We start from the raw sequence: 24,182 nt of genomic DNA on the forward strand, positions 1-24,182 counted from the left end.
AGTCCTAGCCACCGCACATCCTGAAATATTTAATTTTCTTTGTTTACTTTTTATTAGTCTGTTTGGCAGAACTCAATCCTTATACTTAGATGATATTGCTTTCTGTCATTAACACAGAAAGAAAACTTGTGCTTTTCCCTTTTTGTACAAAGTACCAGTCTTGCTTTAACCACCTCCTTCCCAAGCCTATTCTGACACTTCGCTCCTACGTGTAAAAATCTACTTTTTTATGCTAGAAAATTACTTAGAACTCCCAAACATTATAGATTTATTTTTTTAGCAGAGACCCTATAGAATAAAATGGTGTGTGTTGCAATTTTTTATGTCACACGGTATTTGCGCAGTGGTTTTTTAAACGTAATTTCTTTGAAAAAAAAACACATTCATAAATAAAGAAAAAAAAAACAGTAAAGATAGCCCAATTTTTTTATATAATGTGAATAGTGATGAGCCAAACACCCCCGTGTACGGTTCGCACCAGAACAATCAAACTCCATTAAAGTCTATGGGACTCAATCGTCAAAAATCAAAATCCCTCATTTTAAAGGCTTAAATGAAAAGTTATTGCCCAAAAAAAAGTGTAAGGGGGTTCGGGTTCTGACCTGGGGACATGTGTCAATGCAGAATTTTTTTTAAAAGCAATTTTTTGGGAAAAAAAACACATACATAAATAAAGAAAAAAAAAAAAAAAAAACAGTAAAGTTAGCCCAATTTTTTTGTCTAATGTAAATAGTGATGAGCCCGAACACCCCCCTGTTCGGTTCGCACCAGAACTCCGCGAATGGAGGAAAAGTTTGTTCGAACAATCAAACTCCATTGAAGTCTATGGGACTCAAACGTCAAAAATTAACTGTCCTCATTTTAAAGGCTTAAATGCAAAGTTATTGCCCAAAAAAAAAGTGTAAGGGGGTTCGGGTTCTGACCTGGGGGACATGTGTCAATGCAGATTTTTTTTTTAAAAAACAATACTTTTTAAAGGAGAAGTGATTTTAATGATGCTTAAAGTGAAAAAATAAAAATGAAAAGTTCCTTTAAATATTATACCTGGGGGGTCCCCTTAATGTGCCTGCAAAGTGGTGCATTTGTACGATGTATAGATCTTGCTACAGCAAAACTGACATTTCTAAAGGATGAAATGTAATCTAAACTTGCTCGCCACTGTAATATACTGTCATCTCCCTGCAATACAGATAAAAAAAGAGGAAACACGGCTTAGGATCCCTGACAGTCCCTTCGGATCTGGTATGGATTGGTATTTAATCAATACTGCTTTTTTTTACTTTTTTTTTTTTATTTTATAAATAAATAAAAAGACCGAAAAAAATATATATTTTACTTTCTGATATAAAATATATTAAATAAATTTACGAAAAAAAAAATCAAATTTCTTCATAAATTTAGGCCAAAATGTATTCTGCTACATGTCTTTGGTAAAATAAAATCCCAATGAGTGTATATCGATTGGTTTGCAGGAAAGTGTTTACAAATGATGGTATATATACTGTGATTTTTTTTTTTTTTTTTTTTTTTTTTTATACTAGTAATGGAGGTGATCAGCAACTTATAGTGGGACTGTGATTGTGTTGCGGACAATTTGACATTAATTGACACTGGGTGACATCGCATACTAGCTCATTATGTATTACTTACCTTAGAACAAAGCCCCGACACGGACTCCCGGACATCGCTGCGGGCGCTGCCATGATCCCTCGGCGTCTCTTCCGGGTTCGGCGGCTCCGGCGCTGTGATTGGCCGGAGCCGCGATGACGTCACTCTCGCGCGGGAGTGACTCTCCGGCAAGCTCCCGGCAAGGAAAGCTGAAGGTCCCCCCAGACCCTCAGAGCGCATGCGCCGCTCATGTGAGCGGCTGCATGCGCTGCAAATATCTCCTAAACTGTGCCGGTTTAGGTGATATTACTTTTACCTACAGGTAAGCCTATAATAAGGCTTACCTCTAGGTACAATTGTCAAAAAGTGGGATACTACCGCTTTAAGCTCCAGAAGATTTTGCCCCCTCACGACCAGGGCATTATTTACTATTCAGCGCTGCACTACTTTAACTAACAATTGTGCTGTCATGCAACACTGTACGGAAATGAAATGTATATCATTTTTTATCACACAAATAGAGGTTTCTTTTGGTGGTATTTAATCACCACTGCTTTTTTTAATTTTTTTTATTATATCAATTTAAAAAAAACTAACATTTTGAAAACAACAATATTATTTAATTTCTGCTATAAAATATATTCAATATTTTTTTTTTTTTATTGAATTTCTTCATAAAAATAGGCCAAAATGTGTTCTGCTACATGTCTTTGGTAAAATAAAATCCCAATAAGTGTATATCAATTGGTTTATAAATGATGGTATATATACTGGGATTTTTTATACTAGTAATAGAGGTGATCAGCAACTTATAGTGGGACTGTGATAGTGTGGTGGACAATTTGACATTAATTGACACTGGGTGGGAGCTGACTAACTGACACTGACATCACCAGTGACACTAAAACAGTGATCAGTGCTAATAATATACACTGTTACTGTACTAATGACACTGACTGGGAAGAGATTACCATCTAGGGGCAATCAATCATTTACTGTATCATTTTGTTATAATAAGTAATGACATCATTATTGCCAAATAAGCAGGCCCATGGCAGAAAAGTAAAACTTGCTCAGGTTCGTAGGAGGTGTACAGGTGTGAGAGCTGAAATATTTAAACGTGAAGGATTTGTGTAAGACCAATGTTGGACAGTTGCCAAACAGGAAGTCCTAGCCACCACACATCCTAAAATATAAAATTTTCTTTGTTTACTTTTATTAGTCTGTTTGGCAGAACTCAATGCTTCTACTTAGATGATATTGCTTTCTGTCATTAACACAGAAAGCAAACTTGTGTTTTTCCCTTTTTGTACAAAGTACCAGTCTTGCTTTAACCACCTCCTTCCCAAGCCTATTCTGCTATTCTGACACTTCGCTCCTACATGTAAAAATCTACTTTTTTTGCTAGAAAATTACTTAGAACCCCCAAACATTATATATATATATTTTAGCAGAGACCCTATAGAATAAAATGGTGTGTGTTGCAATTTTTTATGTCACACGGTATTTGCGCAGCGGTTTTTCAAACGCAATTTTATTGGAAAAAAAACACATTCATGAATAAAAATTAAAAAAAACAGTAAAGATAGCCCAATTTTTTTGTATGTGAATAGTGATGAGTCGAAAACACTCCCCTGTTCGGTTCACACCAGAATAGGGATGATCTAACGGTTCGGGTCGACCATCGGTTTGACCCGTACATTGGCTGTTCGAAATTCGGCCGAATTCCCAAAATGCAATGGGACAGGAACTGGGCTTTAAAAGCCAGTGATTGGCCCAGAGACATCAGTAAAAGCAGATTGGAGTGACTAGGGGGTCCAGAGGCCAATCAGGAGTGAATACACCCCCCATACGCCCCCCAGTATAAAACATAGCCCCGCCAAATCTCTAGCACTGTGATAGAGAGGCTGTGCAATAGAGTGGAAGCATTTCTGTTACTCCTGCTGCTCCAGTGTCATTTTGCAATTATTAGTGTGAGGAAAGGGATATGCAGTGTAGTTAGGGTACTATATACCAGTATAGTTATATTCAATAATCTAGTTTCTGTAGGGAAAGTGTTAAGTGTCAGGGTGACCATAGTTTAGGGTGAACTGACTCTGCTATGCCAGGGTGACCGAACTCTTCCATGTCATGGTGACTGCCAGAAAAAAAGATCATTTTTTTTAGAATTTCAGTAGCGCAGGGATGGGGCTCCGCTCCTTTCACACCTGGGCGTTTTTGTTGCAGGCATTTATTAGGCATTTTTTGTGCGTCTTTGGAGGCAGGCATGACATATATATATGTGTGTGTGTGTATATATATATATATATATATATATGTATATGTGTATATATATATATATATATATATATATATATATATATATATATATATATATATATATATATATATATATATATATAATAGATGTGTGTGTATATATATATATATATATATATATATATGTTGTGTTTTTTGATTTTATATATATATATATATAAAATCAAAAAACACAATTTTGAAGCCCTAAAACCAAATAAATGCCCCTAAAAAGTGTCTGGGTCATGCCCCAGGGACTATTTTTCACACAAAAAAAGTTTCAGCTCTGTAGCATGTCCAGAACCAGAAAAAAAAGATAATTTTTCTTAAAGATCATTTTTCTAAGAATTTTTAGTAGTGCAAGGATGGGGTTCCGCTCCTTTCACACTTGGTCGTTTTTGTTTCAGGCATTTATTGGGCATTTTTTGGGCGTCTTTGGAGGCAGGCATGACATTCTGTATTCTGTATAGGGGTATATAAATACACACACACATACACACACACATATATATATATATATATATAAATATACATACACACATATAGGTGTGAAAGGAGCGGAACCCCACCCCTGCGCTACTGAAATAATTTCAGTAGCGCAGGGATGGGGTTCCGCTCCTTTCACACCTATATGTGTGTATGTGTATATATATATATATATATATATATATATATATATATATATATGTATGTATGTGTGTGTGTATATATATACCCCTATACAGAAGTTCAGATGTCATGCCTGCCTCCAAAGATGCCCAAAAAATGCCCAATAAACACCTGAAACAAAAACACCCAGGTGTGAAAGGAGCGGAACCCCATCCCTGCGCTACTAAAAATTCTAAGAAAAATTATCTTTTTTTCTGGTTCTGGACATGCTACAGAGCTGAAACTTCACAGGTACACTTTTTAGAACCCAACAAGAGAAGGGCGCACCGACCTTGTGCATTACCACTTAAAAGTTTATTAAAATCAAAGAAGGGTAGCGTACAATATACTCACAAACGTAGCATATGAACAAGCATATAGGAAATGGGCACCGCTCGCTTCCAGGACACTTCTCTACTGCTGGATAGCGTGATGGCGTCCTCGAAACCTGATGTGGCTTACGCGTTTCGAGGGAGGACCCTCTTCCTCAGAGCCAAAATCGCCACTCACACTGAGTGGCGATTTTGGCTCTGAGGAAGAATGTCCTCCCTCGAAACGCATAAGCCTTACAGCTCAAGCTCAAGCCACAGCTCAAGCCACAGCCAATCACAGCTCAAGCCACAGCCAATCACAGTAGAAAGCACGCCCCTAGGGATACACACAGCCCCTCCCTCCCAAATAAAGTTAACCCCTTCACAACCAGTGTATTTTTACAGTAACAGTGCAAATGTATAGCACTGATTACTGTAGAAATGTCACTGGTAACCTCAAAAGTGTCACAAATGTCAGTCAAAGGTCCGATCTGTCCGCCCCAATGTCGCAGTACCGCAAAAAAAATCGCAGATCGCCGCCATTATGCGTTAAAAAAAAACAACAAAAATGACAAAAATCTTTCCCTTTGTTAGTAAACGCGATAACTTTTGCGCAAACCAATCAAAATACGCTTTTTGCGATTTTTTTTACCAAACATATGTAGCATAAAACAAATTGGCTGAAAATTTTAAAAAATTTTGATTTTTACTTTTTTTTTGGGGGAATTTCATATAAACAAATGTGAAAAATATTGTTATTTTTGCAAAATTGACGCTCTTTTTTGTTTATAGCGCGTGATCAAAAAATCGCACAGGTGATCAAATACCACCAAAAGAAAGCTCTGTTTGTGGGAAAAAAAGGACGTCAAATTCGTTTAGGTACAGCGTCGCACGACCGCGCAATTGTCCGTTAAATTCACGCAGTGCCGAATCGCAAAATACCCCCTGGTCAGGAAGGGGGTAAAATCTTCCGGGGCTTAAGTGGTTAATATCTAGGGGCAATCAATCATTATTGCCAAATAAGCAGGCCCATAGCAGAAAAGTAAAACTTGCTCAGGTTCATAGGAGGGGCTGAAATATTTAAACTTGAAGGATTTATGTAAGACCAATGTTGGACAGTTACCAAACAGGAAGTCCTAGCCACTGCACATCCTGAAATATTTAATTTTCTATGTTTTCTTTTTATTAGTCTGTTTGGCAGAACTCAATGCTTCTATTAAGATGATATTGCTTTCTGTCATTAACACAGAAAGCAAACTTGTGCTGTTCCCTTTTTGTACAAATTACCAGTCTTGCTTTAACCACCTCCTTCCCAAGGCTATTCTGACTATTCGCTCCTACGTGTAAAAATCTACTTTTGTTGCTAGAAAATTACTTAGAACCCCTAAACATTATATATTTATTTTTTTAGCAGAGACCCTATTGAATAAAATGGTGTGTGTTGCAATTTTTTATGTCACACAGTATTTGCGCAGTGGTTTTTTTTTTGAAAAAAAACAAATTCATAAATAAAGAAAAAAAAACAACAAAAACAGTAAAGTTAGCCCAATTTGTTTGTATAATGTGAATAGTGATGGGCCGAACACCTCCCAAAACTCCGCGAACGGAGGAAAAGTTTGTTCGAATAATCAAACTCCATTGAAGTCTATGGGACTCAAACGTCAAAAATCAATAGTCCTCATTTTAAAGGCTTAAATGCAAGTTATTGCCCAAATAAAAGTGTATGGGGGTCCAGGTACTGACCTGGGGGACATTTACCAATTCAAAAATTTTGTTTAAAAACAATAGTTTTTAAAGGAGAAGTGATTTTAATGATGCTTAAAGTGAAAAAATTAAAATTAGAAATTCTTTTAAATATCATGCCTGCAAATTGGTGCATTTGTACGATGTATTGATCTTGCTACAGCAGTACTGACATTTCTAAAGGAAAAAATGTCATTTAAACTTGCTCGCCGCTGTAATATATTGTCAGCTCCCTGCAATACAGATAAAAAAAAAAAAAGAAAAACACAGCGTAGAGTCCCCTCAGTCCCTTCGGGTCTGGTATGGATTTGGATCTGGTACACCAAAATCATTTAAAAAAAAAAGCGCTGGGTGCAGGAACGAGCCCTGCTGTTAAAAATTCCATACAAATGTGAAATCGCATGTACTTGTCATATAGGTGCAGAAAAATTGGGCATTTAGTGTTGGTGGTGCCTGAACACCGTAACCCCTCACAGTTACTCTTGCTGGGTGCAAGGCACAGGGACAGGCACTTCTGTTAAAAATTACATGCAAAATTTAAATTGTATGGATGTGTCATACAAGTGCAGAAAAATTAGCCTTTTGTGTGTGTGGTGACCTAAACCAAAAACATTTTTGGAACCTAGCAGAATCAAGATTGAGGAAAAGGATAGGCAGCATATGCAATCTTCAAGGCATGGCAGACCCCTAGCAAGTTCAATCAGTTACATCAGCATCAGGGGCTTGATAGCTACTGTTGATCCAGGACTGATTCATTTTGATAAAAGTCAGCTGGTCAACGGAGTCTGTGGACAGAGGCACTCTTTTGCCCATCACAAAACCTCCAGCAGCACTGAATGTCTGTTCAGAAAGCACGCTGGAAACAGGACAGGCCAGTAGCTCAATTGCATATTAAGCAAGTTCTGGCCAGTGGTCCATCCTCAAGACCAATTAACCCAGTGGATGCTCAGTTGGAAAGGTCTCCAAGTATGTTCTTGCCCCTAGATAATCCTGCACCATATTAATTGACACTGGGTTGGAGCTGACTAAATGACGCTGACATCACCAGTGACACTAAAACAGTGATCAGTGCTAATACTATACACTGTTACTGTACTAATGTCACTGGCTGGGAAGGGATTAATATCTAGGGGCAATGAATCATTATTGCCAAATAAGCAGGCCCATAGCAGAAAAGTAAAATGTGTTCAGGTTCATAGGAGGGAGCTGAAATATTTAAACTTGAAGGATGTATGTAAGACCAATGTTGGACAGTTACCAAACAGGAAGTCCTAGCCACTGCACATCCTGAAATATTTAATTTTCTATGTTTTCTCTTTATTAGTCTGTTTGGCAGAACTCAATGCTTCTATTAAGATGATATTGCTTTCTGTCATTAACACAGAAAGCAAACTTGTGCTGTTCCCTTTTTGTACAAGTACCAGTCTTGCTTTAACCACCTCCTTCCCAAGGCTATTCTGACTATTCGCTCCTACGTGTAAAAATCTACGTTTGTTGCTAGAAAATTACTTAGAACCCCCAAACATTATATATTTATTTTTTTAGCAGAGACCCTATTGAATAAAACGGTGTGTGTTGCAATTTTTTATGTCACACCGTATTTGCGCAGTGTTTTTTTTTTTGGAAAAAAAACAAATTCATAAATAAAGAAAAAAAAACAACAAAACAGTAAAGTTAGCCCAATTTGTTTGTATAATGTGAATAGTGATGAGCTGAACACCTCCCAAAACTCAGCGAACGGAGCAAAAGTTTGTTTGAATAATCAAACTCCATTGAAGTCTATGGGACTCAAACGTCAAAAATCAAAAGTCCTCATTTTAAAGGCTTAAATGCAAGTTATTGCCCCCCAAAAAAAGTGTATGGGGATCTGGGTACTGACCTGGGGGACATGTATCAATGCATATTTTTAAAAAAAAAAAAAACAATAGTTTTTAAAATATAAGTGATTTTAATGATGCTTAAAGTGGAAAAGTAAAAATGAATAAAATTTGCCTGCAAAGTGGCGCATTTGTACGATGTATAGATCTTGCTACAGCAATACTGACATTTCTAAAGAATAAAATGTAATTTAAATTTGCTCGCCACTGTAATATACTGTCATCTCCCTGCAATACAGATAAAAAAAGAGGAAACACGGCTTAGGGTCCCCGACAGTCCCTTCCAATCAGGTATGGATTTGGATCTGGTACGCCAAAATTATTTTTTAAAAAAACTAAAAAAAACTGTGCTGGGCGCAGGAACGAGCCCTGCTGTTAAAATTTAATACAAATTTAAAATTGCATGTACTTGTCATACAGGTGCACAAAAATTGGGCTTTGGCTGTTAGTGGTGCCTGAACACCGCAAGCACTCGCAGTTAATCTTGCTGGGCGCAGGAACGGGCCGTGCTGGTAAAAATTCCATACAAATATGAAATCGCATGTACTTGTCATACAGGTGCACAGAAATTAGGCCTTGGTTGTTGGTGGTGCCTAAACACCACAACCCCTCGCAGTTACTCTTGTTGGGCACAGTAATGGACCCTGCTGGTAAATATTCCACACAAATGTGAAATTGCACGTACTTGTCATACAGGTGCAGAAAAATTTGGTCTTTGGTGTTGGTGGTGCCTGAACCCCGTAACCCCTCACAGTTACTCTTGCTGGGTGTAGGGCACAGGGACAGGCCCTGCTGTTAAAAATTACATACGAAATTTAAATTGTTTGCACCTGTCAAACAAGTGCAGAAAAATTAGGCATTGGGTGTTGGTGGTGATCTAAACCAAAAACATTGTTGGAAGCTAGCAGAATCAAGATTGAGGAATAGGATAGGCAACATATGCAGTCTTCAAGGGATTGCAGACCCCTAGCAAATTCAATCAGTTACATCAGCATCAGGGGCTTGATAGCTGCTGTTGATCCAAGACTGATTCATTTTGATAAAAGTCAGCTGGTCAACAGATTCTGTGGACAGACGCACTCTTGTGCCCTTCAGAAAAACCTCCAGCAACACTGAATGTCTGTTCAGAAAGCACACTTGAAGCAGGGCAGGCCAGTACCTAGATTGCATATTGAGGAACTTCTGGCCAGTGGTCTATCCTCAAGACCCAGTAACCCACTGGATGCTCAGTTGGAAAGGTCTCCAAGTCTGCTATTGCCCCTAGCTAATCCTGCACCATATGATGGAGATGCTGCCAATGGTTGGTTAAACCTAACAGCCCTGAATGCCGAGGACTAAAGAACTGTTTAAAGGCATCATTCAGCCGGCCGCCTTCTCCAGCACTCCTCGTTTGGCTGAATGATGCCTCAGAAACAGGTCCAGAGAACGTTAACCTCCCAGTGTCTGGATAGGTGTTATACATATTTTTCTTCAAGGCGTCCTCAAGATGTTTCATCCTCTGCTCCCTCTGCGAAAGCAGAATGAGCTCTGCAACTTTACCATTGTAAAGTGGATCAAGAAGGGTTGCCAACCAGTAATTATGCCTCTCCTTAATAGCACAGATCCTCTGCTCCTTTTGCAGGCTTTGCAGAATCAGGGAGCCCATGCAACGTAAGTTTGAGGAGGCATGAGCTTCTGAATGGTATCTGCATAAAGGGGGCCTTGTGAGGAAAGAAACTCCTCCTCTTCCTCCCGCTGTTCTGCCTCACGTGCCCTGTCCATGATTCCACGAAGTATGTGCTCCAGCAGGTAGACTAGAGGGATAGTGTCACTGATGCTTGCATAGTCTCAGCTCACCATCCTTGTAGCCTCCTCAAATGGTGACAGGACAGTGCATGCATCCTTTATCAGCAGCAACTGGCGTGGTGAAAAGAAGCAAAGCTCCCCTGAGCCTGTCCTTGTGCCATATTCACACAGGTACTCATTGATGGCCCTCTGCTGCCTGTGCAGCCGCTGCAGGATTGCCAATGTTGAGTTCCACCTGGTGGGCATGTTACAAATGAGGCGGTTGGTGGGCAGGTTGAATTCCCATAGAATGTCAGATAGCCGAGCACTGGCATTGTATGAACGCTGGAAATGGCCACAGACTTTTCTGGCCTGCCTCAGGAGATCTTGTAAGCCCGGGTACCTGTTCAAGAAATGCTGCACCACCAAATTCAGGACATGTGCCAAGTATGGAACATGGGTCAAGTATTCCTGTCGGAGGGCAGAGAGAAGGTTGGTGCCATTCCTGGCTCATGCTGTCATGGCATCAACCACCTCTGAGCCTGCCCCTGCAGAGCCAACAGAATCTCTGCCCCGGTGTGACTCCTATCCCCTAGACAGACCAACTGAAGCACTGCATGGCATCTTTTAACCTGACTGCTTGCATAGCCCCTTGAATGCTTAAGAAGCACTGCTGCTTCAGAAGACAATTTAACAGAAGAGGACATAAAGGAAGAAGAAAAGGAGGAGGTGGAGTAGCCAGATGTGGCAGAACCAGCACCAGCTTTTTGGAGGCGTGGTGGCAAAACAAGGTCCATCACTGAACCCTGTCCTGCAACTTTCCCAGCTGCCAGCAGTGTTACCCAGTGCGCCGTGAACGCACATACTGTATATATATATATATATATATATATATATATATATATATAGTAATTTATGGTATATACTGCCCTGCTGCTATATACGGAACTGAGCAATAGATACTGAATTGCCTGATATATGACTGCACTGCTGACTATACTGTACTGCACAGTCTGATAGAGTATAAATCACTTTCCTCTCCTTGCCTCAACCTCTACAAGCTGCTGCTGTGTGAGCAGCCTTATATAGTGTGGGGCGTGTACTTAGCCCCTGAGCCATGAAGGCAGCCTGCCTTCATCCAATCATAGCAAAGTTGATTTGATTGGCCAAAGCATGGCAGTCAGAAAGCATGCTTTGGCCAATCACATAATGCACTGCAAGTGCACAGTGCATTATGGATGAGGGCCCTCATATTTCCTGCAAAGAAGCCCCTTTCTTCACTGTTCGGCAAACGGGCAAACAGCTGATGTTCGAGTCTAACTCACGTCGAGTAAATAGATACCTAACACGGTCACGGTTTAAAATTGCGTCTGTCCGTGAAATAGTGGCAAACTACGGTGCTTTGCCTGATGGCAAATTGCAAGTAGTCATAATGAGCTCTTGCACCTTATTTAACCACCTAAGCTCAGGAAGATTTTACCCCCTTCACGACCAGGGCATTTTGCTATTCAGCACTGCACTACTTTACCTAACAATTGTGCGGTTGTGCAACACTGTACGCAAATGAAAAAAATGTATATCATTTTTTTTATCATACAAATAGAGCTTTCTTTTGGTGGTATTTAATCACCACTGCTTTTTTGAACTTTTTTTAGCTTTTTTTTATAACATAAATAAAAAAAGACCGAACATTTTGAAAAAAATTTTTTTTTACTTTCTGCTATAAAATATATAAAAATAAATTTGAGAAAAAAAAATCAAATTTCTTCATGTCCTTGGTAAAATAAAATCCCAATAAGTGTATATCGATTGGTTTGCAGGAAAGTGTTTACAAATGATGATGTATATGTACTGAGATTTTTTTTCTTTTTTTTTTACTAGTAATGGAGGGGATCAGCAACTTATAGTGGGACTGTGATAGTATGGCAGACAATTTGACATTAATTGACACTGGGTGGGAGCTGACTAACTGACACTGACATCACCAGTGACACTAAAACCGTGATCAGTGCTAAGACTATACACTGTTACTGTACTAATGACACTGGCTGGGAAGGGATTAACATCTAGGGGCAATCAATATTTACTGTATCATTTTGTTATAATAAGTAATGACATCATTATTGCCAAATAAGCAGGCCCATAGCAGAAAAGTAAAACTTGCTCAGGTTCATAGGAGGTGTACAGGTGTGAGAGCTGAAATATTTTAACTTGAAGGATTTATGTAAGACCAATGTTGGACAGTTGCCATATAGGAAGTCCTAGCCACCGCACATCCTAAAATATGTAATTTTCTTTGTTTACTTTTTATTAGTCTGTTTGGCAGAACTCAATGCTTCTACTTAGATGATATTACTTTCTGTCATTAACACAGAAAGCAAACTTGTGCTTTTCCCTTTTTGTACAAAGTACCAGTCTTGCTTTAACCACCTCCTTCCCAAGCCTATTCTGACACTTCGCTCCTACGTGTAAAAATCTACTTTTTTGCCAGAAAATTACTTAGAACCCCCAAACATTATATATTTATTTTTTTAGCAGAGACCCTGTAGAATAAAATGGTGTTTGTTGCAATTTGTCACACGGTATTTGCACAGCGGTTTTTTAAACGCAATTTTTTGGGGAAAAAAACACATTCATGAATAAAAAAAAAAAATGTTACGTTGAGTAAATAGATACCTAAGATGTCACGCTTTATGCCCCGGTTCACACTTGTGCGTGTGCGGGGTTCGCATGTAATGTCGGAGCGCACTGCTCCGACATTACATGCGATCAGCTGTGCGGTGCGAGTTTAGCCATACAAACTGTATGGCTAAATTCGCATCGCTCCCACAGCAAACACGCACAGGAGGCATTTTTGCAGCCGCATCAGGATCGGATCGCACAGCGGTTCACACTTGTGCGATCCGATCCTGTGCGAACTGCACGATCGCACTGCGATATGCGATCAAACTGGGGGTGTCGTTAAGATTACATTGACACCCCCAGCGTATCGCATATGGCAGTGTGAACTGCCGGGGGTGCGTGTGCGATGCGGGAACAGGCTGCGAGTTCGCAGCCTTCCCGCATCGCATCAGTGTGAACCGGACCTTAAACTGCGTCTGCCTATGGAATTACGCCAAACTACGATGCTTATGGAAAACTACTGTGCTTTGCCTGATGGCAAATTGTAAGTAGTCATAAAGAGCTCTTGCCCCTTCTTTAACCACTTAAGCTCCGGAAGATTTTACACCCTTCACGACCAGGGGATTTATTGTTATTGAGCACTTCACAACTTTAACTAACAATTGTGCGGTCATGCAACACTGTACGCAAATGAAATGTATATCATTTTTTTATCACATAAATAGAGATTTCTTTTGGTGGTATTTAATCACCACTGCTTTTTTTAATTTTTTTTTCTTTTTTTGAATATACAATTTAAAAAAAAAACTAACATTTTGAAAAAAACAATATTTTTTGCTTTCTGCTATAAAATATATCTAATATTTTTTTAAAAAAAAAAATTGAATTTCTTCATAAATTTAGGACAAAATGTGTTCTGCTACATGTCTTTAGTAAAATAAAATCCCAATAAGTGTATTATTGGTTTACAAATGATGGTATAAATAATGAGATTTTCTTTTTTTTTTAGAATAAAATGGTGTGTGTTACAACTTTTTATGTCACACGGTATTTGCGCAGCGGTTTTTCAAACGCAATTTTTTTGGAAAAAAAAACACGTTCGTGAATAAAGAAAAAAAAAAAAACATTAAAGTTAGCCCAATTTTTTTGTATGTGAATAGTAATGAGCCGAACACCCCCCTGTTCGGTTTGCACCAGAATGGAGAAAATGTTTGTTCTACCACCTCTGAGCCTGCCCCTGCAAAGATGAGAGAATCTCTGCCCCGGTGTGACTCCTATCCCCTAGACAGACCAACTGAAGCACTGCATGGCATCTTTTATCCTGACTGCTTGCATATAGTTACATAGTTAGTGAGGTTGAAAAAAAGACATCAGTCCATCCAGTTCAACCTATGATGTGTGTGTGTGTTTGCTTTTAACCGTACATTGTATACCCCTGTATGTTGTGGTCTCTAAGGTGCCCATCTAATAGTTTTTTGAAACTATCAATGCTCCCTGCTGATACGACTGCTTGTGGAAGAGAATTCCACATCCTTACCGCTCTTACAGTGAAGAACCCCTTACGCACTTTAAGGTTAAACCGCCTTTCCTCTAGTTTTAGTGAGTGGCCACGTGTCTTATTGTATCTCCTTTCTCTGAATAGTTTGTTCCTTATGCTAGGGTCGCCAGTACAGTATTTGTACATTGATATCATATCCCCCCTCAATCGTCCCTTCTCCAGAGAGAACAGGTTCAGTGCTTGTAGTCTTTCCTCATAGCTGATGTTCTCCATTCCCCTAATTATTTTTGTTGCCCTTCTCTGGACTCTTTCCAGTTCCAGCACATCCTTCCTGAGGACCGGTATGTACATTGATATCATATCCCCCCTCAAACGCTTTGGGAGCACTTTGGGACCCCTTGAACGCTTATGGAGCACTGCTGCTTCAGAGAACAATTCAGCAGAAGAGGACATAGAGGAAGAAGAAGGGGAGGGGGAAGTGGAGTAGACAGATGTGGCAGAACCAACACCAGCTTTTTGGAGGTGTGGTGGTAAAACAAGCTCCAGCACTGAACACTGTCCTGCATCCTTCCCAGCTGCCAGCAGAGTTATCCAGTGCACCGTGAAGGAAATGTAAATTCCCTGTCTATGCCTGCTGGACCAAGAGTCAGTAGTAATGTGAACCTTCCTGCTGACTGCTCAGTCCAACGAGGCCAAAACACTACCTTCCACATGATGGTAGAGAGCTGGAATGGCCTTATGCAAAAATGTCTTTTTGGAACCTGCCACTGTTGTACAGCACATTACACAAATTCACAAAAGGGGGCAGATTCTACTAAATGAAAAGGCAGCAATTGTAGTGCTAGCAATTTGGCCAGGCTAGAATTAAGAGGCTGAGCATGTGGATGGCTGGGACAGTATTTTTTTCTATGGTTCAGCAACTGGGGTAATGCAATTTGCCTGCTTGTGAAATCAACAGGTGGTGTATTGCTAGCAGATTGGGTGCAAGTATCTGTGGCACTCATTGTCCATCATCCCTCTCAATGCAGGTTTTTGAGAAGACATGAGGTATAGTAGGGTTCGAGATCCCAGACGAGGAGCAAGCTGAAGTATGTTTTTTTTGATCATGTAGTTTTTTCAGGTGCTGTTGCCAACGGACTGCATGGCAGGTACTCATATGTCTTGTCAAGCATGTGGTGCCCAGGCGGCTGGTGTTCTGGCTGTTCGTTTGTTCGTTGAATGATGAACAAATGTGCTTCTTCGCGGGAAATTTGAGCGCCCATAATGCACTGCACGCGCAATGGTCGTTGAGTATCTTATCAGTCACTTGCATATACCTTATATCCATCTGATCTCTATCTATATATAGGGCTATTGATTACATCATATCAGGTCATTGAGTATCTTATCGGTCACTTACGTATACCCTATATCCATCTGATCTCTATCTATATATGGTCTAAAGTTATCAGTGGTGTACCCCAGGGTTCAGTGTCGGGACCCTTTATTTTTAATATCTTTATAAATGATATAGGGTCTGGGATTAAAAGTAGCATTTCAGTCTTTGCAGATGACACAAAGCTTTGGAGTGGAATAACTTCTTTACAGGATGTCTCCAACTTACAAGCTGACCTCAATGCACTGTTCTATTGGGCATCTATGTGGCAAATGAGGTTTAATGTTGATAAATGTAAAGTTATGCACTTGGGGGCTAAGAATATGCATGTATCATACATACTAGGTGGAGTAGAACTGGGGGAATCCATACCGGAGAAGGATCTGGGTGTTCTGGTAGATCATAAGCTTAATAATAGCATGCAATGCCAAGCTGCTGTTTCCAAAGCAAGCAAAGTCCTTTCTTGTATTAACAGAGGCATGGACTCCAGAGAGAGAGATATCATTTTGCTCCTGTACAAATCATTAGTAAGACCTCACCTGGAATATGCAGTTCAGTTTTGGGCACCAGTTCTTAAAAAGGATATCGGGGAACTGGAAAAAGAGCAGAGAAGGGCAACCAAACTGATAAGAGGCATGGAGGAGCTCAGCTATGAGAAAAGATTAGAGGAACTGAATTTATTCTCTCTTGAGAAGAGGAGATTATGATCAACATGTATAAATACATAAGGGGTCCATATAGTGAACTTGGTGTTGAGTTGTTCACTTTAAGGTCATCACAGAGGACAAGGGGGCACTCTTTACGTGTAGAGGAAAACAGATTTCGTCTCCAAATACAGAAAGGTTTCTTCACTGTAAGAGCTGTGAAAATGTGGAATAGACTCCCTCCAGAGGTGGTTCTGGCTAGCTCACTAAATTGCTTTAAAATAGGCCTGGATTCTTTCCTAGGTGTACATAATATAAATGGGTACTAACATTTTTTTTTAGGTAAAGTTGATCCAGGGAATATCCGATTGACTCTTGGGGGATCAGAAAGGAATTTTTTTTCCCCTGCTGTAGCAAATTGGATCATGCTTTGCTGGGGTTTATTTTCGCCTTCCTCTGGATCAACAGCGGGTATAGGATTGTATAGTTGGGTTTTCAATACTGTTTTTTTTTTTTTGGTGAACCAGATGGACTTGTGTCTTTTTTCAACCCGACTAGATTAACTATGTAACTATGTAACTATATATAGAGGGCTATTCATTACATCATATCAGGTCACTGAGTATCTAATCGGTCACTTGCGTATACCCTGTATTGATCTGATTTCTATCTATATATAGGGCTATTGATTAGATCATATCAGGTCATTGAGTATCTTATTGGTCACTTGCGTATACCTTATATAGATCTGATCTCTATCTATGTAAAGGGCTATTGATTAGATCATATTAGGTCATTGAGTATCTTATTGGTCACTTGCGTATACCCTATATCGATCTGATCTCTATCTATATTTAGGGCTATTGATTACATCATATCAGGTCATTGAGTATCTTATCGGTCACTTGCATATACCCTATATCCATCTGATCTCTATCTATATATAGGGCTATTGATTAGATCATATCAGGTCACTGAGTATCTATCGGTTACTTGCGTATACCCTATATTGATCTGATCTATATCTATACATAGGGCTATTGATTAGATCATATCAGGTCATTAAGTATCTATCGGCCATTTGCGTATACCCTATATTGATCTCTATCCACATCATGTCCTAAAGGTCGACAAGGAGAGGCAGACACTCACAGGCCATGAAAAGAGGGCAAGCAGCCTCTGTGTCCACAGTGAAAAGTGGTGGCCACAGTCGACATGGTGAATCCTCTAAAGCCGGGGCACGCCCGTCCATTATTTCCAGTGCTGCCCGTTAGGGATGATCGAACTTTTGAAAAGTTCGGTTCGACCAGAACACCCGAACTTCCCGAAAGTTCGGCCTGGATTTCAGAACCCCATTGAAATCAATGGGACCCGAACTTCGGTAATCAAAAAAACACCATTTTGAAGCCCTAAAACCCAATAAATGCCCCTAAAACGTGCCTAGGGTTCTGGGTCATGCCCCAGGGACTATTAATCACACAAAAAAAGTTCTTACAAATTGTCGTTTTTGATAGAGAGCCAATTATTGAAAAAATTATTGAAAAAAAAAAATAAAATGAGATTTCTTTGGATTTAGTGTCTGGGGTGTCTAAAAAGTGTACCTGTGAAGTTTCAGCTCTGTGGCATGTTCAGAACCAGGAAAAAAAAAGATTGTTTGTATTAGAATTGCAGTAGAGCAAGCATAGGGCTCCGCTATTTTCACACCTGGCCGTTTGTGTTGCAGGCGTTTATTGGGCTTTTTTGTGGACGTCTTTGGAGGCAAGCATGACATCTGAACTTCTGTGTAGGGGTATATATATACACATACACACATATAGGTGTGAAAGTAGCAGAACCCTATGCCTGCGCTAATGAAATTATTTGCAGGCATAGGGCTCCGCTCCTATCACACTTATATGTGTGTATGTGTATAAATACATATACTGTATGTGTGTGTGTATATATACCCCTATACAGAAGTTCAGATGTTATGCCTGCCTCCAAAGACGCCAAAAAAATGCCCAAAAAAAACGCCTGCAACAAAAACGACCCAGGTGTGTTGTTGCAGGCGTTTTTTATGGGCTTTTTTTAGGCGTCTTTGGAGGCACATACATGTGTGTGTGTATATATACCCGTATATGACTCCCTGATTCGGTTTGCACTAGAACACCGCGAACAGAGGAAAAGTAAGTTTGAACAAATGAACTCCTTTGGACTATGGGACTCGGACCTCGAAAATCAAATGGCCTCATTTTGAACGCTTAAATGCAAGTTATGGCTCCAAAAAAGTGTATGAGGGTCCGGGTACTGACTTGGGGAACATGTAGCAATGAAAAAAAAGTTTTTAACAACGATCGGTTTTAAAGGAGCAGTAATTGACTGATTTTAATGACGCTTAAAGTGAAACTATAAAAATGAAAAATTCACTTTAAATATAGTAAAGTATAGTTAAGGGGTCCCCTTAATGTGCCTGTAAAGTAGCACATTTCTACGATGAATGTAGCCTGCTACAGCAATACAGACATTTCTAAAGGAAAAAATGTCATATACAAATATACATACAAATTTCAAATCGCATGTAATTGTCATACAGGTGCAGTAAAATTGAGCCTTGTTGTTGGTGGTGCCCGAACATCGTAATCCCATCGTAAAAAAGACTGAACATTTTGAAAAAAAATATATTTTTTACTTTCTGCTATAAAATATATCCAATACATTTTTTAAGAAAAAACAAAATCGAATTTCTTCATAAATTTTGGCCAAAATGTATTCTGCTACATGTCCTCATCACTAGAACTGACTGATAGTTACTGAATGGCCTGATATATACTCAAGTGGCATATATATATATATACTGTATATAGATATCAATATATGGTCTATAATGAAACGACCAATAGATACTGAATGCCCTGATATATACTCAAGTGTACTATATATATATATATATATATATATATAGATATATATATATATATATATATATATATAGATATATATATAGATATCTATGTAAGGTCTATACTGAACTGACCGATAGATACTGAATGGCCTGATACAGTATATACTCAAGTGGTCTGTACTGTATATATATATATATATTGATAGCAATGTATGTTCTATCCATACTGAACCGATCAATAGATGGTGAATGGCTTGATATATACTCAAGTGGCCTATATATATGTAGATATCAATATGGGGTCTATACTGAAACAACCGATAGACACTGAATGGTCTGATATATACTCAGGTGGCCTATATATATATATATATATATAAATAAATATATGGTATATACAGGGCCGACCAATAGATACTGAATGGCCTGATATACGTATATACTCAAGTGGCATATATATATATATATATATATATATATACTGCCCTGCTGCTATATACTGAACTGAGCAATAGATACTAAATTGCCTGATATAAACTAAAGTGCCTATATATACATTGTGTATATATATATATATATATATATATATATATACATACATACCATAGTACTTTGTGGTAAATACTGCACTGCTGAATGCACTTCACTATCTGATCTCTTAACCACTTTACGACCACCCACCGCAGATTTACTGTGGCAGGCAGCCGCTCCTGGGCAAACCGTCGTACCTCTACGTCTGACGTGCGCAGGCAGCTACAGTAGGGGGCGAGCACGCACTGCTGGTGGCATGCTCTCACCCCTGCTCATCAGCTGAGAAGCTGGTGCGTGTGTCAGGCGGCTCCGATTGCCGCCTGACACTCTCAATCTCTTCCCCGCTGACAGAGAAGGACTTTCGGCTGATGTAAACACAGCCGTCCGTCCTTCTCCCTGCGATGATCACAGAGACTACGTGATCCTTCTATACAGGATCGCATGTCTCTGTGATCATTTCACAAGCCAAGCCCCCCCCCCACAGTTAGAATCACTCCCCTAGGCTTAAATTTAACTCTTGATCACCAACAGGGTTAACCCCTTCCCTGCCAATGGCATTATTACAGTAACAGTGAATATTGTGAGCACTGATTACTGGAGTAATGTCACTGGTACCCCCAAAAGTGTAAAAAATGTCAGTTAGGGGTCCAATCTGTCCGCCGCAATGTCGCAGTCCCGCAAAAAAATCGCAGATCGCCGCCATTACCATTAAAGAAAAACAAAAAAATTAACCTAAATCTTTCCCGTAGTTAGTAGACACAATGACTTTTGCGCAAACCAATCAAAATACGCTTATTGTGATTTTTTTACCAAAAATTTATAGCAGAAAACAAATTGGCCTAAACTGTTAAAACATTTTGATTTTTGATTTTTTTTGAGCATGTCATATAGCAGAATGTGAAAAATATTGTTTTTTATTTTTCAAAATTGTTGATATTTTTTTTGTTTATAGCACAAAAAATAAAAATTGCACAGGTAATCAAATACCACCAAAAGAAAGTTCTATTTGTGGGAAAAAAGGGACGTAAATTTTGTTTGGGTACAGTGTTGCACGACCACGCAATTGTCGGTTAAAATAGCGTAGTGCCGAATCGCAAAAAAGGGGCTGGTTATTAAGGGGGAAAATCTTCCAGTCTTAAAGTGGTTAAATTGTAAAAAGCACAAATCTCTCTCCCAGCCTAACTGACTGCTAGCAATGTCTTAACTAGACTACACTGCTGACTACACTGCACTGCACTGTCTGATAGAGTGTAAATCACGTTCCTCTCCCTGTCTCAACCACTTCCTATCTCGCCCTCACACTCTACACGCTGCTGCTGTGTGAGCAGCCTTATATAGTGTGGGGCGTGTACTTAGCCCCTGACCCACGATTGGCTAAAGGCAGTCTGCCTTTGTCCAATCATGGCAGAGATGATTTGTTTGGCCAAAGCATAGAGGTCAGGGTGCATGTTTTGGCCAATCACATAATGCACAGAAGCCCATTTGTTCGCTGTTCGGCGAATGGGCGAACAGCCGATGTTCGAGTCAAACTCACGTCGAGTAAATAGATACCTAACATGTCACGGTTTAAAATTGCGTCTGCCCGTGGAATAGCGGCAAACTACGGTGCTTATGGAAAACTACGATGCTTTAGCAGATATAGAGTCAGAACATTGAAGGAAATCAGGGACCGTTTAAGGAAAATGATAAACACACTTGGCAAGCGTTTGTCCTCAAACAAGCTCTTAAAGTGTGTTTTGTTGAACACAGCGGTTGAACTCTTTGGTTGTAGGAACTCTCCCTCTTTTGTTACACCAAGTCAAAGCTATTATTGGGATATAGAAAACTTTAATCACTTCTACACTTCTTCACTACAAGGTACACACTCACAATGTCCTGAAATCAGACACCAATTTAACAGAAAGCTTGGCCACATTGCCAGCTTTGGATGGGAGCTCCTTGCCATGCATAGCTGCAGAGGAAGAACCAGCGAGTAATACTGAGCCACAGTCTACACAACAGATCTTCTATTTCTTGGTTCCTGCAGATTTCATTTCACATGTTGTCATACAGGATTGTGATACAGAAATCTTGTATGACTTACTGAATTGTGTACAAGAAATAGATATTACACCTAGTATCCTCTGGGACAGTTATGACCTCCATGAATCAAACAAGAAAAGGAGTTGTGTGCTTGAAAATGAAACCATACAAACCTTGGACGATGGTGATACAGAAATCTCCTTGTATGATTTACTGAGCTATGTAGATGGAATAGATGCTACACCTAGTATCTTCTGGGACAGTTATGATCTCCACAAATCTAACAAGGAAAAAACCTGTGAGCCTGAAAAAAACTGGAGCACATCAAATGAAGAATTCGGCAGCTTTGAGGATTTGATGCTCATGGATGTATCCACACTATCCGAAGATGGAGCAAAACCGGTATCTTCTACGCCATGGATTAGTAGAAGAAAAAAGTGTCTTGCATTTTTTTAGGACTCGGCTATGTACATCTGTAATATGTCCCGTTGATCTAAAGGTATAGGGGACCTTTACTGTAGCCCATAGCCAGAATTTAGATCTACAAAGTTCCAAGTCACAGCTACTATCAGTCAGACCTACTATTGTCAAAATCACCTACTCCACTAGGCACACTGGGGTTGATTTTGCTAAAACTAGTGCAGACTTTGGTGCAGCTGTGCATGGTAGCCAATTAGCTTCTAACGTCAGGCTGTTCAATTAAGCTTTGACAAAAAAACCTGGAGTCCGATTGGCTTCTATGCAGAGCTGCACTAGATTTTGCATTCTCCAGTCCTGGTGAATTAACCCCAGTTGGCTCCTGATCATCTAGCTTTCTCATCACCTATCTGACACATAAACCTTCACAAAAGCTCACGGATTAAGCACAGGAGATTGCTCCTGATCATGTCTATACCTTTCTGATTGGTGTGTACCTGTTTGTTTTTGAGCCCCCCCCCCCCCCCTCAATCACTATGGTCAATATTTATTGTGGGAACCTGATCTAATCGGGTCAAGTTGCATCTACTGTAAATGTCCTTGAATATTTTTAGATTTCAGAGAACCTGAAATTGTGCACTAACCTGTCAAGTGTAGAGTGCAGAATTACATTTTCATGGTTCCTCTCCTAGTTTGCCCTCCATGGACAAGCACAGTTCAACTTAAATGTCCAGGTAATGAACCAGTCTCTGCTTAGCTGTTGGGTATAATCCCAAGTCAGAGCTTGCACATTTGTCTCCTGCTCCTATGTGATGACACTGGCCCCTATCATAAGGAATCAAACTATCGGGTATTTTAGTATTTTAGTTACTCATGGCAGGGGAAAAAACATGATTATATGGTACGGGGAGACTGGTCTTTAAAAGCAAACCAGTGTTTTTTGCCTGAGGTCTGGGTTGACCACTGGGAATCTCTACTAAATGCCATACCATCAATATCACATATTTCACTGTTGAAGTTTGATTGCATGCACATGATTTTACACTTTTTTTTTTGCACTCGCACAGGTGGTATAAATGTACTATGACTTTCTTACACCTTTTCATGTGTTTGCTTGGTGTTTTTTTTTTTTTTTAATTGCACCCCCTCCTGCACAAATGCACTCTTCACAGACCTACAAATGGTGGTTGGCTCTTAATTTGCTTATAACTAGGGTTGAGCGAACACCTAGATGTCCGTGTTCGACGGGTTCGGCCGAACTTTAAAAAAAAGTCCGGGTCCGTGTCCCGGACTTTTACCGAACTTTTCCCGGACACCGAACCCCATTGAAGTCAATGGGGACCCGAACTTTAAGGCACTAAAATGGCTCTAAAACACCAAAGGAAAGGGCTAGAGTGCTGCAAATGGCAGCAAAACGTAATTAAGAGCATGGCAAGTGCTCTGCAAACAAATGTGGATAGGGAAATAACTTAAAACAACAAAAAAAAACAGAAAAATAAAACAATGTTCTTCTTCATCTCTGAAGGACGAGGCCCATATGGAGTAGGAGGGAGGTTGAGGTGGTGGTGGATGTGGCGGTGACTAGACATATGCCGGTTTTCGGTAATTCGATAGCCACGGTATTGTTATTGTGGCATTTTTAAAATACCGAGTTTCTCTGTCAAGTCTGCCTGACTTGTGAATTGATACATTTCAGTGAGCTGGATGACTCATTCACTCACTCAGCTAACACCTTTCAGCATTAAGTCTCCTAACTATAAACAAAAATGATTACATTTGTATCTTTTCCTTCCCTCTGCCAGGGAGAAAGGAAGTTTAACCTCTTAAAGACTGGATCTTTTTCTGACACTTGCTGTTTGCAAGTTAAAATCAGTTTTTTTTTTTGCTAGAAAAGTACTTAGAACCCCCAAACATTTTATATATTTTTTTAGCAGAGACCCTAC

The 24,182-nt window shown here is 39.6% G+C and overlaps 1 pseudogene across 1 annotated transcript; it reads left to right on the plus strand.

Annotated features, from left to right (window-relative positions):
* The first annotated feature begins 13,374 nt into the window (after positions 1–13,374).
* LOC309557687 lies at positions 13,375–22,278 on the plus strand (annotated as a pseudogene). The gene is made up of 2 exons: positions 13,375–13,415; positions 21,437–22,278. The product of its transcript is annotated as an uncharacterized misc_RNA (transcript).
* Positions 22,279–24,182: the final 1,904 nt, after the last annotated feature.

Source organism: Pelophylax lessonae (genome assembly GCF_965119305.1).
Source record: "Pelophylax lessonae genome assembly, chromosome: 6".
Classification (NCBI taxonomy): domain Eukaryota; kingdom Metazoa; phylum Chordata; class Amphibia; order Anura; family Ranidae; genus Pelophylax; species Pelophylax lessonae.